The sequence below is a fragment of the Pteropus alecto genome, unplaced genomic scaffold, assembly GCF_000325575.1.
Source record: "Pteropus alecto unplaced genomic scaffold, ASM32557v1 scaffold81, whole genome shotgun sequence".
Taxonomy (NCBI): domain Eukaryota; kingdom Metazoa; phylum Chordata; class Mammalia; order Chiroptera; family Pteropodidae; genus Pteropus; species Pteropus alecto.
Genome location: NW_006433378.1, coordinates 6,882,295 through 6,890,219, shown reverse-complemented (window position 1 = coordinate 6,890,219; position 7,925 = coordinate 6,882,295). Strand labels below are relative to the sequence as shown.

Below are 7,925 nucleotides of genomic sequence, written 5' to 3'. Positions count from 1 at the left end.
TGAGCACAGAGGAAGCACATTTTAGCAGTCTAAGCATTTCTTGACTTTTAGAAAAACTACAGATTTTTAAAGGCAGCATGCTCATGATTCTTCCAGATTAACATGTCTATAAAATGAAAGCTTCTACATCGAAGGCCTATTTGATTATCTTAGACTCTTTTTTAAAAAAGGGTATTTGAACTTTTTCCCTTAGCAGCTAATAAACTCCATTTTTCTTTGTTGGCTCTCTGTACAGTATTGAAAATGCTTTCTCCACACTCCCCAGTTGCAAGTGTTTACAAAACAGGAGCAATCTGTAAATGTCTAAAGCTGGAGAATGTCATCAGGGCAGACTTCCAATTTAGATGTTGGTTCCATCTGATACTCATGGCAGCAAAGGTGGGATGATCCTCTGGCTTGAAAAAAAAAAAAGAAAAAAGAATATTTTCACCTTTATCATCTTAAGAAATACAAAAAATTAGATAGCCATTCTGAAGCAGCAATTTCTGAAGGTCAGGAAAACAATATGGCAGGATGGCAAGAAATAGCTGCTGCAATTCAGCTAGAATTTGAATACCCAGATTGAAATCTCACTTCTGTAGTTTTCTACTGCTGTGGCCTTGGGCTGTTGACTTTACCTTCACCTCTCTGAACATGTTTCCTCTCAACTATGAAATAAGGATAATCATATCTAGATCAAAGATTAACCTAAACTTGACATGATAAGTTCCTAACATGGTACAGGGATATTCAATCTTCATCCGCTCCCCTGTCCTGGTGGCAGGATTTTTCCTTTTATACTTTATAATTTCTTTGTTTTGTAATTTCTGAAAATTCAGCAAAACTGAGAAAAGAGAAGCTTTGAGGGGAACAAATTATGCTGCTTTAAGAGAACTAACAGAACTTCCGTAATTTGAGGAAAGTGCTTCATTTACTCACCTCTCCTGAGTAACTGCCTTTGAAATTGCTTAGTCCTGGGTTAACAGCTCTACAAGCTGCTGGAGGAGAATTCCCAGCCAAAGGACAAGGATTCTAGGCACATCCTAACACCTGTGGGGTCGGGGAGGGGCAGGGGTGAACTCTAATGGAATGGAGTTCTAGACCTGCCTTGGACATTGGCAGACCAAGTCATTTTTTCTCCAGAGCTGTCTGAGAGTCAAGTAGCCCTAATGGCATTTTTTTCCCTAAAAGGCATGTGACTTAGATGGTGGAAGGAGCAGTGGAGAGTCATGGCACACGGAAAAAGAGAAAGAGCTCCACAAAAATGATAATTAACCGATATCTCAGCCTTTGTAGTTGGCAGATGCCCCATAACTTATGGATCATGAAAAGGAAAATACTGTGATCTCCAGAAATAAAGCAACCTTGTCAATAGGTGTTATTTTTATTTTTTTATTTTTATTAAAGGCCGTGCCCACTACTCTCATAAGGAAGACATTAATTCGTTTAGAGGAAAGGACTGAAGGGTTCTTGCTATTCAACATGAATTCTCATTCAGGTCACTGCTCATATTCACCTCCTCAGAGAGGACGTCCCAGCCACCAGTCTAAAGTGACCTCTCACTCCTGCCACTCTCCTACGCCTAGCCGCTTCACTGTACTGTTTTTTGAAATGATGTGGTCTATTTATCTGATCACTTGTTTATTGTCTGTCTCTCTAACCGGAATGAAAAAGGCTTTGTTTTACTTATTGCTGTATTTTCAGGGCTTAGAGTAGGCACTCAGCACACAAGTATTTAATGAAGGAATTAATTCTCCCCTAAAACAATTTTTAAAAAATGCTAGTTTGTATTTGTGTCCCATTGTAAAAGGGAGGTTTCAAGCCAAACTGACTCCATACTCTTTTGTTTTAGAAAGACTCTCTTCTATTTCTGGGCTCCAGGTTATCATTCATTTGCTCATGTCTAATCCTTATACATTTATTTCTAGGTTTACTGTATGGGTTCAGTCAATACAATATTGAGTATTATCACAATAATGGGCAGCTTTTTCTTATTCCCAGTCTCAAAGGGAAAGCTTTCAACGTTTCACCAATGAATATGATATTTGCTGTAGGATTTTTGAGGTGCCCTTTATCGGATAAGAGAAGTTCCGTTTTATTCCTAGTTTGCTATGTTTTTGTTTCATTATGTATAGATGATCATATAAACAATGTTGCCGTACTCATTGGAATGATCATAGGATTCTCTTCTTGTATTATCAAATGTTAAACCATCCTTAACTCCTGATATGAATTCAACGGGATCATGATATATGGGTTCTTTACATATTTTTCTGGGCTTAATTGCTAATATTTTCCTTAGGATCTTAACATCTATGTTCGAAAATGAGATTGGCCAGTAATTTTCCTTTTTCACAATGTCCTTGTCCAGTGTTGACATCAAGGTCATGTTGTCCTCACAAGAAGGAGGAATGTTCTTTTTCTATTCTCTAGAATGATGGGTGGGTGTTATTTCTCCCTGCAATATTGGATAGAATACGCTAATAAAGCCATCCAGGCTTGGAGTTTTCCCATGCTTCTCAGGTGTTAGGAAAGCAACTAATCATATAGATCTGATTTCAGGGCTTGAGAGGATTTAAAACCAGGCTGCAGTTTCTCCATGAACCAATCTACTTCTGATTCACACTTGCTTCTGGGGTTTAGTTAGTCAGGATCCAAAACCAAATTTAGGGAGTTTACCAAGCCGCCTGTCATCATCCAGGCCTCGTGTTTTGTCCCCCAGCCTGGGAAGAATGTCCAAAGTGATGTTCAGCCTGTCAGCCTTTCCTTTGATAATCAGCGGGAGCCCCCAGGAGCAGAGCAGCTGCCCAGTCCTAGCTACTGCTCTGGGTTTCCCGCTTCTCCCCACCTTGGTTCTGTGATCCTACACTGACCTCTTACCTTCTGATACCTTCAAACATATGTGCTTTCATTCCGTCCTGCTTTTTCATTCTCTTCATGTTGGATCGCTTTTCTGAATTACATACTCCACTATGACCAGGCGGTAGTTTGATATTTTTCTTTCTCAAACAAAAAAGCAAACTAGAACCTGTACACTGAGGTGAAGTCTTTCAAAGTAGTTACTTGTGATGGGCCACATACTTATTCCAAATATGCTGCCTTTGCCAAGAAACTCTTTGGGGCTCCTCATTAGCATCATCTTCGGGGCAAGTTGGTCAGTATCTTATTCAAATCAATTCAAAAAGTATTCTTCAGTTCCTATTGGTACCAGATAATCTTCTTCAAAGCAAGGAATACACTTCCCATTCTTGTGTGATACAGCAGAGGACACATATTCTCTTCTTAATAAATACTTATAAATTAAATAATAACAGATAATATGTGACAGAATATATGAGGTCTTATTTCTCTCTCCACTCCCTCATTCTAGGGAGAATCGAAGAGATGCTCAATAGAAAGTAGCTTGACCTGGTTAAGGAATATGTGAGTAATCTATTCATTTGCAGAAATCGGAACCCATCTTAAATTGCCAAGCTGAAAATCGTTACCACAGCAGTACCAGGAAGAAAGTGCTAAAGAGAAAAGAATTTTTCTTATCTTTAAGACCTTTTTGTCACCAGCTGAGAGTGGCACCATAGCTTAGGGAGAGAACCCAAGCCCAGGAATTGGATGACTTGGGTTTGAGGCTGGACTCCGTCTCTCCATCTCTTCTCTGTGAAGTCAGTTAACCTCTGGAGTGTTGATTAGATAGACATCCATGAGACAAGAACAATACCTACCCCACCCCCGTTAAATGAGAATTATGAATATAGTGGGTCCAAATGAGACAGTGCTGTACAAATGCACAGTTGCTGTTTTACAGAGGCAAGATTTGGCTTATGCCGGGTGAGAAAAACCTGGAAATAAACACTCCATTTTTATTAGCCTCGCCATCTCTCCTGGAATCTTCTAGAGTGGAGCTCAACTGTAGAGAGGGAATTGGAATCAGACAAATGCTGATTCTGCCATGTTCTAAAAATGAGCCTACAGGAGCGGAGTCTATTTTCAAAGGTAGGGACCAGAAGTGGCGGGGGAAGTTAAACTAAGATGCTTCGGAAGTGTTCTGGCCCTCGGGGAAATCACACGATGTTGATTCTGGGCGGAGGGGAGGTGAAGAGAAGCTTCTTCCTCAGCTGACTTGTGCAAAGGAGGAAGCTGCCTCCACAACCGTTTGTCAACTTCTTACCTTCACTGAACACAGTGAAGACAAGCCCTGTGAGGCTAGAAAGGAAAAAAAAAAAAAAGAAGAAGAATGTTTGAGGCCAAATCACAAAGAGGAATTTGACACATATTCTTAACCTGTTCAGCCTCTGTGTCACCCTAAGCACAGTGCCCCAACCAGTCTCTACACTAATTCTTGTAACTACCAATTAATTTCCAGTTTTGCATATTTTTGTTTACCAGCTTGATTCTGTTCTCTTCAAGTTCCGGAAAGAACGCAGTAGGAGTTCCTGCTCCAGCATTCAATGAAACTTGGAAATGGCCCAGGATATAAATGAACTTAATAATTATATGTCAATCATCTAGTGTTATTGAAAGCTGCTCACTGCAAATATCGAAATATTCTTAAATAACCAAAGACAGCAATCTGTGAGCTGTTTTACATGCAAGCTCTTGTTAGTATTCTGCCATTCTAGTTCATATAACATTCAGATATAAAGTAGAACTTTCCTAAATTAGTCTTCTTAAGCTTCTTTGTTCAAAATGTTGAAGTAATGAATTTGCACTCTTTAACCCTAAGAGCGTTATGCTTGTTCTTTCCAGATACAAATGCTCGCCATGGTTCAATTTTCATTTATCAAGACAAATGCCTTGTTTTTCTCTTTTTGTGCTTAATCAATAAGTTTTCGGCCACATTATAACTTGCAGACTCAAAGCCAGACATTTTGATTTGTGAAGACCTTTGGGTTCCAGCCGTTTGCGAAAGGAAGCTGGTGTTGCGATTTTTATCGTTTTCTCTTTCTCCTACGAAAAGAATAGATTCTGAATTTAAGGTAAACATTCCCAAAGCAGAATATATCATTTTAGGAAGTTCTCTCTTTCCATATTTTAAATATGTACGAATATTACCAATGGTGCATAGATGTCTACAAGAGTGGTTAGCTAGGGACAGACTTGTGACTGTGAAGGGACTGATGCCTTGAGTATTCAGGAAAAAAAGCCCCCTTCCTTCCTACATTATACCTTATTACTATATGTGGAAAACACGCGCTCTGTCCTGCCCAAGTATGGTGATTTTACTGAACTAAATTATTATCATTTCAAAGGTTAGGGACAATGTGCGCATGATGAGCAATCAGAAGGTTAAACAATATCGTGAACCCAGAAGGTTTTGGTGAAACCATCTGGCTATGTAAACCTCGTTTTAGGTGACTTTGAAGAGCTGTCCCCTTTGAACAAAGCTTGTTTTGTTTTGTTTTGTTTTGTTTCTCTAAAAAGAGATTTAGTTATTCTAACATACTTATTGGCCCCAAATAATTTTTCATGGATAGCTAGCACTAATCTAGCTCTTTGCAGGCAGGTAGAACTAACTCAGATTGACTTATTTTGACATGTAGACTATGCAAATTCTAAAAAGAAGTTAGAAACTTTCTTTTGCTTAATTTCGTATAAAATCCCACAAATCTATAAAATTAAAATTCAAAATATAAATATTGAACAGGGCAACTACTTTCATTCTCCTTAAAACGCATCTTTTCTACCAGAGCAAAGCAAACATTCCTTACCAAGATTTGCTTATATGTGTTCTTATTTAGCACAGAGCTCAGTCACAACACATCATAATCAATCATCCAGATACAATATTCGATATCTCCACTTATTCTTCTCAGCTGCCTTGATTCCAAGACCTCCCATCAATTACAGAACCAAACGAACATTGTAGAGGGGTCTAAAGCTTTCTGGCAAATACACAATTTAATAAAACATATAATTTCTACTGCCCCAAGTTTTCTGGGTAAGCGTTGTCTTCCTGAGTATATATTTGCCAGCAATTTTCATTTTCCAACATTTTCAATGACAAATAATTATTCTAAAAGTGGGAGCAGACAGCAGATATGTAGTCATTCAGGAAGTTTATACAAGCAGCATTGGAGCTGGGAAGCCTGAGGTCCATGGGGATTCTATTTTAGTGGCTCTGGCATTCACATTACCAGTTACTTCAATTCAGATTCCTTTCATCTTAATTAGGACAGGAGACGTAATGACACAATCAAACACATATGGTAGAATAATAAAACATTTGGGATGACTGCTGGCTGCTGATCTGGTGGTATTTACTAGAGTATATCGATTTGTACATGTAAAAATATTGAGCTGAGGAATAGGAATCGCCACTGTGCTCGAGGCTACCAGGGTAGTCAGAAGCTAGGTGTCCCTTAACAAAGCATTTGAAAATTGTGTAGCATGACAGAGTTGAGCAGATTTCGCTGGGATTCTCACTTTGACACTTCTAGCTAAGAGATCTTGCATCAGTCATTGAAACGCTCTGTGACTTAGTGTTCTCTGAAAAATGGGAGAGATACCGACTCTCAGTTGTTATTCATAAGAAGTAAATGAAATAATGTATGCGAAGAGCTGGACACAAGTTCTCAGTAAAGATAACTAGGGGTACCTGGGTACCTGCTGGGCATATTTAAATTTCTTTGCAAACTTCTGAACTGTTTATACGTTTAGTTTGTACTAACTTGAAGAAAAATCTTGAAAACAGCTTCTATGGGAAGCCAAGCTGCCTTTGTGAAGAACTGAAATTATCAATATTTTTCATTCCTTCCTTCTGCTTTATAACTACATTCCCTGCCTCTTGGGGAACTGTAATGGCTTGGTTACTGACAGCCTGTACGAAGATGTCTGTGTCTCCTTCCCATTTCCTTTCACATAGACATTAAAACTCCTTTCCTCTGGTTTATTAAGAATCCCATCCACACAAGAATAACCTCCTCACCCCCCAGAGAGTCATCCTGTTACGAGGGAAGAGGAATGCTGTTTGTTCTTCTCCTCCATTCTACTCACTCTTTTTCCTACATCTGTCCTGATCTTTGAGAACCATTACCATGCTCCTCGTGCGTGCGTGTGTGTGTGTGTGTGTGCGTGTGTGTGTGTGCGTGTGTGTGTGTGTGTACCTGGGGAACAACAACCACAGAGTGTATGTTTATGTATATACATATTTTCAGCTCCCTGCCTAGAATGTAAGCCTTTGAAAATAAGACCTTTAATGTACCACAGCAGACACCTCCAAAGCTTTTTCACTGAGTGCATGGGAAAACCAGGCACTTACAATAAACAAGTATTTCTTTCTTAAAGATGTGCATCTACTGCTAGGCTAATATTATAGTAAATATAAAGTATTAAAAAAGTAGACATTTTAAAAGACATTAAAAATGCAAATATGAGCACTTCTAATTTTCTTTCCCATACCACAGTGGGTTGTCTTATGGGGCACAAAAATCCATTTTCGAGACCGCTGCCCCATAGCACTGAGAAATGGCTGATTTGTTTTAAGACTGAGCAGTCACCCTAGCCACCCAGGACCTACCTAGACACATGCTCTGGGTTGCTTTTTATTTCCCACCAGTCTCCTGCCCACCATGCCTTCTCTCTTTAATGCCTTTCTCTTTCATACACGTTGACCCTGTGGGCATCTAAGGGACATTTGAGTGACGAATTTCTAAAACTTACACTCATGCTTTCCATGATTATTTTCTTGGATGTAAAAGGTGCACCAGCTGCCTGCATTTTCCCCTCTTGCTAATAAATACAAGAAACCCTGGAGGTTTCTGGTTTGCAAGGATTTCACAGTCTGCCCAGCGTTTCAGTCATGGTAGGTGTACCGTATGGAATGGCCACCCACGAACGCCTTGGGAAAAGTTCTTTGCAGAAAAAGCCAGGTTTTCATTTCAGGATGCAGATGGAGGTATGGTAAAGAGGTGGTGGAGAAAGCCCAGGGTCTGTGTGACAGCAGAACCTGG

At 39.5% G+C, this 7,925-nt stretch overlaps 1 protein-coding gene across 5 annotated transcripts in view; it reads left to right on the top strand.

The window, feature by feature from the left end:
* Positions 1–7,925, top strand: part of KCNAB1 (potassium voltage-gated channel subfamily A member regulatory beta subunit 1) — a 314,248-nt gene that overhangs the window by 187,541 nt on the left and 118,782 nt on the right. The window lies entirely within an intron of this gene.